The sequence below is a fragment of the Chelonoidis abingdonii genome, chromosome 14 (genome assembly GCF_003597395.2).
Source record: "Chelonoidis abingdonii isolate Lonesome George chromosome 14, CheloAbing_2.0, whole genome shotgun sequence".
Taxonomy (NCBI): Eukaryota; Metazoa; Chordata; order Testudines; family Testudinidae; genus Chelonoidis; species Chelonoidis abingdonii.
Window position 1 is genome coordinate 38,257,814 of NC_133782.1, and position 10,610 is coordinate 38,268,423.

Genomic DNA, 10,610 nt, shown 5'->3' on the forward strand with positions numbered 1-10,610 from the left:
AAATTGGAAGAGAGTCCGGCGGAGGGCAAGAAAATGATTAGGAGCTAACACATGACTTATGAGAGAAGGCTTGAGGGAACTGGGATTGTTTAGTCTGCAGAAGAAGAATGAGGGGGGGATTTGTTTATAGCTGCTTTCAAACTACCTGAGAGGGGGTTCCAAAGAGGATGGATCTGATGTTCCAGTGGTAGCAGATGAACAGAACAAAGCAATAATGTCTCAGTTGGCAGTGCGGAGTTAAGTTGGATATTAGGGAAAAATTTTCCCTAGGAGGGTGGTGAAGCACTGAAGGGGTTACCTAGGGAGGTGGTGGATCTGCTTCCTTTAGAGGTTTTTAAGGTCAGCGCTGACAAAGCCCTGGCTGGGATGATTTAGTTTGTTGGTCCTGCTTTAGCAGGGGGCTGGACTAGATACCGCCTGAGGTCCCTTCTAACCCTGATATTCTATGATTCTAGAATACCTGGACTGAGATCAGGGTCCATGCCGGGCACTGCACAGACCCCAACTAAGATCAGGGTCCCCATTGTGCCAGGCACTGCACAGACCCTTCGTGAGAATCAGTCCCTGCCCCAATGATCTTAGTCTCCCTAGACAATATGTGGGATCCTCACCCCATTTTACAGCCAGGGAAACTGAGTCACAGAGAAGAACATTCCAAATTGTGTTGAAGGTTTGCGACTGGCTCTGGTGCTTAACAAGGTCACAGGAACTGCAGCACTACTTCCCTTAAGAGACCCTTTCCTGGCCTTCCCCAGATCCCATACGTCCCGAGTTCCCTGAGCTCCCACTGCCATAACCTCCCCCAAACTGATCCCTGGTCTCCTCCAGGCTGCCATCCCCAAGCACACACACCGCTTCCATGGGGTCTTGCAGCTCAGTTGTCACCTGGGGGTCCCAGTTGGGCCAAACCCCATTTCTCCCCTGTACTCCCAGAGCCCCTGTGACCCGGATAGCGCAGTGGCAGAACCTGTCCCGTGGGTGCAATACCTGCCTGGGACACTAGGGAAGCTCAAAGAAAGAAAAATGTGTTGCTGCCTTCAGGATTCCTGCGTTCTCTCCCTGGCTCTGGATGGGTCGTCGAGTCTAGTGGTTATGGGGTGGGGCTGGGAGTCAGGACTCTGGGATTCTATCCCCAGATCTGGGATGGGAGTGGGGTCTAGTGGTTAGATCAGAGGGCTGGCAGCCACAACTCTGGGACCTTCCCTGACATATTCTGTGCCTCAATTTCCCCACCCTGGGAGGTAGCGGGGTGGGGTCCCAAAGCCATCCCCAGACAGCCACTGCCAGTGCAATAGAACATCATTTATTCAGCGACAACGTTAACCTTTCCCCTACTGCCAGCCTCCCTTCCCCAGTCAGACGCCAGCTTCCCCTGAGTCCGACAAGGGCAGCGGGAGGTGGTCAGGTGACGCGGGGCTACGAGTCACCTTGAGGCAGCGGCAGAAGAGTACAGGCCGGTTCCCCAAGCCCAGGTGATACTGCCACCAGTAGAGCTTCTGCCGGGGCTGAAGAATGACCCGCAGCTCCTCTCCCTCTTCAGCCATGGCCTCCCACTCCTCCTGCTCTGTCCTAAGCCCCAGCCCGCCATAGGCGGGGGGCAGGGAGAACTGGGCCTGGAGCAAGGCCACTGAAAGGTCTGCAGGTGCCGGGGAATCGGCCGTGGAGAAGGTCCAGTTGGCCAGTTTCTCTTCCACACGTCCCACCTTCCGGGTTATCTCGTGGCTGCTGGGGAGCGGCCCGTCCGTCTCGTTCTGGATCAGCTTGATGCATTCCCATGGCCCCGAAAGGTGGCGCCCGTGTGGACCAGGGACAGGCCGCCCGGGGAGGGAAGCTGGGCCACGTCCGCGTGGACGGGGAGGACGCTCCTGGCAGCCCGAACTAGAGAAGACCTGGCTGTTAAGCCCCCGCTGCTCAGTCCACACCCAGGGAAAAGCCAGGTGCGGTAGCATCACACGCATAGTAGTCTAGAGTCCATGGCAGGACGCAGGCTCCCAGGGGGCATCTCCTCTGCTTCGGCCTCGCCCCGTGGTCAGGTCAGCCACAGACAGAACACGCGCGGGCCAGGAAAGACGATGGACGAAGCGGCCGCCCACGAGCATAGTGGTCCCGCGCTGGCACTTAGGGTGGCAGGGGAGGCGTCGGCTGGGGCAGCGCTCAGGTCCGTGGTTCGGTGGAAACGGCATCTCCCTGAGGATGCAGAGGAGGAGCTGCACATTCGCCCACATAGGTGTTTCCCTCCCCGGCAGGCAGCGGTGCAGGCCCCGGATCCTCTAACGGCCTCAGTGGGAGTTGGCACTCGGGCGCCTGGAGGTAAGCAGTCCACGTCGGATGCGTCGACAAACGAAGAAGCGTGAGGGGTGAGCAAGACATCGGTGCCAGGCCGGGAATGTGCCGTGGGACGGATCGCCGGCTCATGGGGGGCTGAGAGCGTGGGGGAACAGCAGAGGTGGAAGAGTGAGAAGGGGGGGTTTCTGGAGCACCCCTGCCCAGGCGAGTCCAGCCAGATCCGTGCCGGGGGAGGGCGGAAAAGGGCAGCCATTTGGCCAGGGCACAGGGAGAATCGCGGTGGGGCTGATGCCAACACCGGGCTCAGGCCCCAGAAGTCGGGGGGTGGGGAGAGATGCGTGTGGGGGAGTCACACCAAGGCGGGAGGCAGGCCCCTGGGTGTGTGCGCGGTGGAGGAAGGACTGGGCTCCGAGTGGGGGTGTGGACGCTGGCTCTGCAATCGGGCACCAGCAGCCCAGCGCGGCTCTCTGCCCCCCACCCCAGAAGGGGGTCCCCCCCGCCGGAGAGGCCCCACTTGGCAGAGCCCCGGCAAGGGGCGAATGGTGCACGCCCGCAAGGGGGCGCGGGATGGTCCCCGGATCTCACCGGCGCTGGGAGTGGAGACGCGCGCCGTGCCGCCCCTCTCCAAGGCGCTGCGCTCCCGGGGCCCCGCGCCCCTCTCCAAGGCGCTGCCTCGCGCTCCCGGGGCCCGCGCGCCCCTCTCCAAGGCGCTGGCGCTCCCGGGCCCCAGCTCCCCTCTCCAAGGCGCTGCGCTCCCGGGGGGCCCTGCGCCCCTCTCCAAGCGCTGCGCCTCCACCCGCCGCGTAACCCGGACACCTTGCCCGGGCCGGAGAAGAATCCGCCTCGGCTCGCCCCCAACGGGATAGTCGTAGCTAAAGGGGAGGGGTAAGCGGCCCGCCAGGCTCCTCCGCAACGTACTGCCATTAAAGGGCGGGGCGGGTTCCTTCGGCGGGGGCAGGACGCCTGGGTTCTCTCTCTTCCTGGCTGGGGCAGGGGGTGCTCTAGTGATTAGTGCAGGGGAGTTTGGGGACCAGGACGCCTGGGTTCTCTCTCTTCCTGGCTGGGGCAGGGGATGCTCTAGTGATGAGCACAGAGGAGGCTGGGGACCTGGGTTCTCGCCCTTGCTCCGGGACGGGAGTGGAGTCTTGTGGTTGGAAAGTGTGTGTGTTTGTGGGGGGGCTTTGGGACCAGGACTCCTGGATTTTTCCACCTGCTATGAAATGGGGGGGAAGGGGGGGACTGTCTGGGGTCTCTCCCTGGCTCTGGAAGTGAGTCATGCAGAGCTGGAATGCAACTGGGAGGCAACTGGCCCAGATTCTGCCAGGCTTGCCCTGCATCTGCGGGCCCATCAAGCCTGGCCTTTGAGAGTGGCACTCCCTAGTGGACAACTGTGGAATAACCTCCCAAGGGGAGCCACTTCCTCCTGGCCCCTTTCCTTATTGGATGCTCTGTCTGCAAGTAGCAGCCTGGCTCTGCACGGACGATGAAGAATCTGCCTTGGCCAGGGAAGATGTCTGTGCCTGGGGTGTCCTTGTGAGAGAAACAATGGTCCATCGACAGGAGTCACATCTTGAGGGAGGAGAAGGGAGGGGCAGGACATTAGCTCATCTCATGGTTTGTGCCCAGGGGGTCCTTCCGAGGGACCAATGATCTAGGAACTAGACTGGAGCCCTGGGATGGGGACAAAGGAGAAGGAGAGAGAGGGGAGCAGTTGACAGAAGGGCCAAGGCGGTTGGAGGAGATCATGTGCACGTGGTGTTGGCATGGGACACAGCAGGGGACTTCTCTGTTTCTATCAATGGAAAAATATTTCAATGACACCAGGAGTGAATCCCTCAGGGCAACAATGACTCCTCGCCATTCACCCCAGTGGAGCTACAGCTGATATACACCAGCTGGAGTCTGGACCATTGACACCAGTGGAGCTGTGGCCCATTCATGCCAGATGGGGGCTGGCCCAATGACACCAATGGAGCTATGGCCGTTTGACACTAGCTCTTCTGATCTTATATGATTCTTTGATGTCTGAAGATCCTCTGATTCCAACAGAGAGCAGGCACCTGGGACAGGAATTGGGCAGCCTGCAATGAAGTCTCCTAGATGTGCCCTGCACCCCTATCCCCAGAAGGTGGCATGGTCCTGAGGGAAGGTGGGGAGGATCCCATCTCACACGGGCTCCCACTTACCACTGTTGATCTGTGTGACTGGGCCATGTCTCCCGGCTCCCCCTGTACGTACAAAGGGCTGCCCTGCGTTGAGATAAAGAGGGGAGGAAATGTTAACAGTGTCCTGACCTGTAACTCTGTGCCCAGCCAGGAGTCCGTGAATCGAGCTCCCAGGAACAACGGACCAATGTTCCCTCAGTCCTGACCAACTGCAGCCCCCTGGTATGCCAGCCCTGGGCTTAGCCCTCCTGCCTCCTCTGCCAGTGCCCCTCAATCCCAACCCGTAGCCCCCAACTATCCCAGCCCTGGGCTCACCCCCACAGCTCCTGCTCACATTCCCACCTGTAGATGCTCTCGGCTGATGGCAGCCCCTCTTGGGGACAGGAGTGAGCTCCTGGGCCGGACTGAAATGGACNTCTCTCTCTTCCTGGCTGGGGGAGGGGTGCTCTAGTGATTAGCGCAGGGGAGTTTGGGGACCAGGACGCCTGGGTTCTCTCTCTTCCTGGCTGGGGCAGGGGTGCTCTAGTGATTAGAGCCGGGGAGGCTGGGGACCTGGGTTCTCGCCCTTGCTCCGGGACGGGAGTGGAGTCTTGTAGTTGGAAAGTGTGTGTGTTTGTGGGGGGGCTTTGGGACCAGGACTCCTGGGTTTTTCCACCTGCTATGAGATGAGGGGTAGGGTCTGGTGGTGGTGGTGGTGGTGGGTGCCTGGGGTCTCTCCCTGACTCTGGCAGTGAGTCATGCGCAGCTGGAATGCAGCTGGGAGGCAACTGGCCCAGATTCCGCCAGGCTTGCCCTGCATCTGCGGGCCCATCGAGCCTGGCCTTTGAGAGTGGCACCCCCTGGTGGACAACTGTGGAATAACCTCCCAAGGGGAGCCACTTCCTCCTGCCCCCTTTCCTTATTGCTGGGCCATGCCCTGAGCTGCAGCGTTCCCCCTGGCTCCCCCACCCTGGCACACGGCTCCTCTGCCTTGCTGGCAGCGATCCCTACAAACTTCCGATTGGCCCTTGAGCCTGTTGAATTCGTGTGGCAGTGAGTTCCACGGGTCATTCCTGTCCCTGTGGCTTTCAGGGTCCCATTCCTGCTGCCTGCTCCCCCCGCCCCAGCTCTGTCCAGTGGTGATACCCTAATAACTCCATGCTGGAGGCTCAGGAGGGAGGGGCAGGGCAGACACAGGGAGGGGGATGGGGAAGGCTCACTGGGGATGAGATGGGTTTACTGCCTGGGTGCCTCCACCTTACCTGCACCTTGTGTGTCCTCTGCCTCAAGCGCCATTATAGGGTGTGCCAGGCATTGGCTGGCCCCTGCTGGCAGCTCTGCCATGTGGGGGCACCATGCCCCAAGCAGCTCTCCTGACTGGGGGGGAAGAGCAGCGAGTTCAGACTTGGTCCTGCAGTGGCTACCATGGCCAGCAGTGGGCAGAAGCCAATCAGGGCCAAGTGGCCAGTTCAGGTGCAGCAGAACGTAACTGATGGGGGCTGAACATTCTCCAGGTTATGTCATGGGGCCTTTCCCTTCTAGGGGGTGCTGGCTCCCATCTAGCCCCAGGGCCGGGGGATTGGTGGCTCAGGGAGGTGGGAATGGGACATGGGGCCTTTCCCCTCTAGGTGAACTTGGGGGACAGAAGTTAAAGAACTAAATCAATGCAGCTCAACCTGCTGCTAGCACTTGCAGCCCTGTACAAAGACAATTATGATCATCCCGGCTCCCTCCCGCTTTTTATCTTTCTACAGACTCTGAACCAAGGAGAAACTCAAGGAAATTCCACCCTTGCAACCAGGGGAATGCTGAAAAAAAATCAATAATCTATCCAGGCTCAACAAATTCTTTGTGCTTCACCAGCAGATCTGACTTCAGAATGATCCCAAAGCAGAATTCAGGCTGCGGGTTATAGCGAGAGAAGACAGAGAGAACATGCCAGGAAATCACCTGTCCCGGATTACGCGATTTGCAGGGCAGCTTGGGGAGGGGAAGAGGATGAGCCAGGTTTGCAAGCTGGGAGGAGCGCACCAGGAAGTGCTGAGTACGGATTTGAAGGGGCTGATTTGATCCCATTGATTTCCAGGAGGCCAATGCTCGCACACACAGGTCAACAACAGCATCTTGGTGCTAGTGTTCTCCATCCTCATGGACGCTTAGGGGACCGGAGGCAGTGGGATGCAGTCGAGTGGGTTGTTTTCTTTGGTGAAGTGGATGTCCCTGCAGAACAAGATGGGCTTGTGGCCTATACCGAGGCGGTACTGCCAGATGTAGAGGTTCTGCTTGCACTCCAGGTTCACCTGAATTGACAACTCTTCTTCTCAGGCTTTGTTCCAGTCCTTCTGCTCCACATGGACGCTTCTCCCACTGTACTCGGCCCTGAAGGAGAACTGGAACTGGATGATGAGCTTGGTGAGGGCTCCGGCCCCAAGGGACATCTCAGCGGAGATGCTCCATTTGTGCTCGATCCTGGACATCTGGTGCCTTGCGCAGCCCACCTTGTGGGTGATCTTGTCAGCCCAGATGGTGGAGGAATCAGAGTCATTTTGCAGGGTCTTGATGCTCTCCCAGCCGCCGGTTGAGGCGCCCTTGGTGAGGGCCCAACCCCCCGGGAAGAAATTGAGCATGTTGGGATGGATAGAGAAGTAGACTGGTGGGGGATGGGGGTGCTGAGCTGCACATATCATGTCCAGGTAGCACTGAGCCCCCCATTTCTCATCCACCTGGATCAGGAGTGGGGTGACAGAGATGCTAAAATAACAGAGCCCCTTGTGGCATTCCAGCTGCAGGAGTGTCATCCCTTTTCCAGCTGGGCTCAGGTCAAGGACCTGGCGCACAACCCTCGCTGTAGGGAGATGATGAAAAAAAAAGGAACCAGCTTGCGTGTAGTGGTGCCCACCATGGCAGTCGGGATGCAGCTCACGGACCTCGGCCTCAGCGTCTGTGCTCAAGTCCTTCACCACCCGGTCAGAGTCGCCCTTGATGATGTAGATGTTGGATTGTTCCTGGGCACCCAGGTAGTGACCCCCACCCTGGCACGCGGGGCGCAGTCTCCAGATCGTGATACCAATCCCGCTTTTTGGATGCTCTGTCTGCAAGTAGCAGCCCAGCTCGGCACGGACGATGAAGAATCTGCCTTGGCCAGGGAAGATATCTGTGCCTGGGGCGTCCTTGTGAGGGAAACAATGGTCCATCGACAGGAGTCAAATCTTGAGGGAGGAGAAGGGAGGGGCAGGACATTAGCTCATCTCATGGTTTGTGAATCTTTGATGCTTGAAGACCCACTGGTTCCAACAGCGACCAGGCACCTGGGACAGGAGTTGGGCAGATCTAGGAGATGCCTGCAGTGAAGTCTCCTCGATGTGCCCGGCAGGCCTGTCTCCAGGGAGTGACGTTGTCCTGCGGGAGGGTGGGAGGGAGGGAAAAGCCCAGGGTCCTGCTCTGGGAGGTTCCTGCTGCACATGGGCTCCCACTCAGCACCGTTGATCTATGTGACTGGGCCTTGTCTCCTCCGTCTCACCCCATAGTACGAAGGGCTGCCCTGTGTGGAGATAAAGAGGGGAGGAAATATCAACAGTGTCCTGACCTGTAACTCTGCGTCCAGCCAGGAGTCCGTGAATAAAGCTCCTAGGAAAATAACGGACCAAAGTTCCCTCTGTCCCAACCTGCAGCCCCCAAGCTATCCCAGCCCAGGCTCAGCTCTCCCACCCCACAGCTCTGCTGGTGCCCCTCACTCCGAACTAGTCTTGCTAGTCCTTCCCGCAGGCAGGGAGGCACAGAAACTAGGATCAGGACCAAGCCTCCAAATCAAAAGCCTCCCCAGGAGACCTGCTGCCTGCGTAGGAACCGTTTAAACGTTCACTCCCTGGTTCAAACCGTGGGGTTAGGGGTCATTTCTGGCATCCTTGTTCATTTCACGCACAGTTGTTGGGGCTGGAGGAGGAAGAAGAGAAAGTAGTGTGACAGTGAGTTTCCACTTCCACTGGCTTTTATTAGCTCTGGATTTCAGCTGTGCAGCCAAATGCCTATTCTATTCTGCCCCTGCCTTGGGCTCACTCTCCCACCCCCCAAAAAAACAACCACAAAAAACTGTGAGTGAAATTAGCAAGGATGCCAGAAATGGCCCATAAATCTGGTCTAAACGGCCGAGTGAACAGCTCCATTTAAATGGTTCCTACGCAGGCAGCAGGGGTCCTGGGGAGTGGGGAGGCTCCTCCCTCAGCCAGCCCCCCTGCTCCCTGCTGCAAGCTAGAGGGGGGCCGCTGCAGCCCCTGCTGAGTGCGGGAGTCGGGGGGGGAACATGGACCCTAGCTGTGACCAGCCTGGCTGGAGGAGGAGAGAAGCTAATATGACAGTGAGTTTTCCCTTTCCAAGCTTTCATTAGCTTTGAGTTTAAACTGTTTTTTATGCAGCCGGAAGAGGTGGAAGTAAGCCAGTGCCGAATGCTCCACTTATCTGCCCATACGCTGCTGCACCATTTTTTACCGGTACTCCGTACCGGGCTGGACCAGCTTACTTTCACCTCTGCTGGTACTGTGCTCCAGTGGCTCCTCCTCCTTTCCATTGACTCCATCTTCTCCTACAGGCTCCTCCTTCTCCCCCATCCAATGCCCCCCTTCTGCCCCCAAGCGTCCCTTCTCCTTCCACCTCCCCTCTCCCACTCCTGCTTCCACCCCCTAACTCTGCCCATCAAGCCCCTTCTCCATGTTAAGGGGAGTTGGTGGCTCATGGAGGTGGGAATAGGACATGGGGCCTTTCCCTTCTAGATGAACTGGGGGGATGGAAGATAAGGAACTAAACCAAAGCAGCTCAGCATGCTCATAACACTTGCAGCCCTGTATGAAGATAATTATTATAATCCAGTCTCATGTTTCAGGGCGTCCCTGTGGGGGTCAGGCAGGAAGAGTTACCCTGGTGCCCTATTGGTTCATTGGGATTTTTTTTCACCCTCCTCTGAAGCAGCCCAATCCACCAGCCAGGCATCTCAGAGCCCTGACCCACTCTGTCCAATCTCCAGCTATGGATGATCCCCAATACTCATCAATCTTATCCTTCTATAATCCTACAGTTTAACTCCCTTCATTTTACAATGATTATATATGCCACGACATGTTAGTTAATCATAAAATCACACAATAAATGAACAATAGAGGTGGGTAAAATAGGAAGGGAAGAAAGTTTAATTAAACCATCTTTGTTGCAGACAAGATTTGGGTAAAGCTGGGAACCAGAGAAAAACCAGGAGGAGAACAGCTAGAATGAGGAGGGTGAAATCTGGCCAGCTCAGGGAAAGACCGGAAGGGGTAATATTAGGGCAAAGCAGCTCACAAGCACGCATCCAGAGTAGCATCATGGTGCTGCATTCTCCATCCTCACGGGCGCTTAGGGGACTGGAGGCAGCGGGATGCGGTTGGGTGGGTTGTTTTCTTTGGTGAACTGAATGTCTCTGCAGAACAAGATGGGCTCCTGGCCTATGCCGAGCTGGTACTGCCAGATGTACAGGTTCTTTTGGGGTTCCAGGATCACCTGGATTGACTCCTCTTCTTCTCGGGCTTCGTTCCAGTCCTCCTGCTCCGTGCGGATGCTTCTCCCACCATATTCGGCCTTGAGGGAGAACTGGAGCTGGGTGATGAGCTTGGTGAGCTCTCCGGCCCCGAGGGACATCTCAGCGGGGATGCTCCAGTTGTTCTCAATGGTGGACATCTTCTGCTTGGTGTAGCCCACCTTGCGGGTAACCTTGTCGGACCAGGTGATGGGGGAATCAGAGTTGTTGTGCAGGGTCTTGATGCACTCCCAGCCGCTGGTTGAGATGCCCTTGGTGAGGGTCAAGCCCCCAGGGAAGAAGTTCAGCACAACTGGGTGGATGGAGAAGAAGGAGTCCAGCTTATCTTTGCTCGCATCTGGATACAGGTAGAAATGAGCTCCCCATTTCTCATCCATCTTGATCAGGGCTAGGTACTGATCGATGCCAAAGTAGTAGAGCCCGTTGCAGCATTCAGGGTGCAGGGCAAAGGTTTTTTCACCTCCAGCTGTCCTCAGATTAGTCACCCAGCGGATTTCACCCTGGTTTTGGAAAATGATGAAGAAGGTCCAACCAGCCCTTCCGTAGTGGTCCCCGCCGCAGCACCTGGGATGTAGCTCAAAGACCTGAGCTCCCTTATCTGTGCTTAGGTCCTTCAC

General features: G+C 57.6%; 2 long non-coding RNA genes across 2 annotated transcripts in view; one reads left to right on the top strand and one right to left on the bottom strand.

Moving 5' to 3' along the window:
* LOC142047743 (uncharacterized) overlaps nt 1–10,610 on the top strand; it is a 119,093-nt gene that overhangs the window by 106,228 nt on the left and 2,255 nt on the right. The gene's annotated exons all lie outside the window — the stretch shown is intronic.
* LOC116821540 (uncharacterized) overlaps nt 2,871–10,610 on the bottom strand; it is a 23,351-nt gene continuing 15,611 nt past the window's right edge. Inside the window, exons 2-6 of the long non-coding RNA XR_004372937.2 lie at nt 4,794–4,870; nt 4,473–4,535; nt 3,326–3,957; nt 3,075–3,249; nt 2,871–2,958 (exon numbers count right to left, since the gene is read on the bottom strand). This is a non-coding gene — a long non-coding RNA (uncharacterized LOC116821540). The remainder of the gene's footprint in view (nt 2,959–3,074; nt 3,250–3,325; nt 3,958–4,472; nt 4,536–4,793; nt 4,871–10,610) is intronic.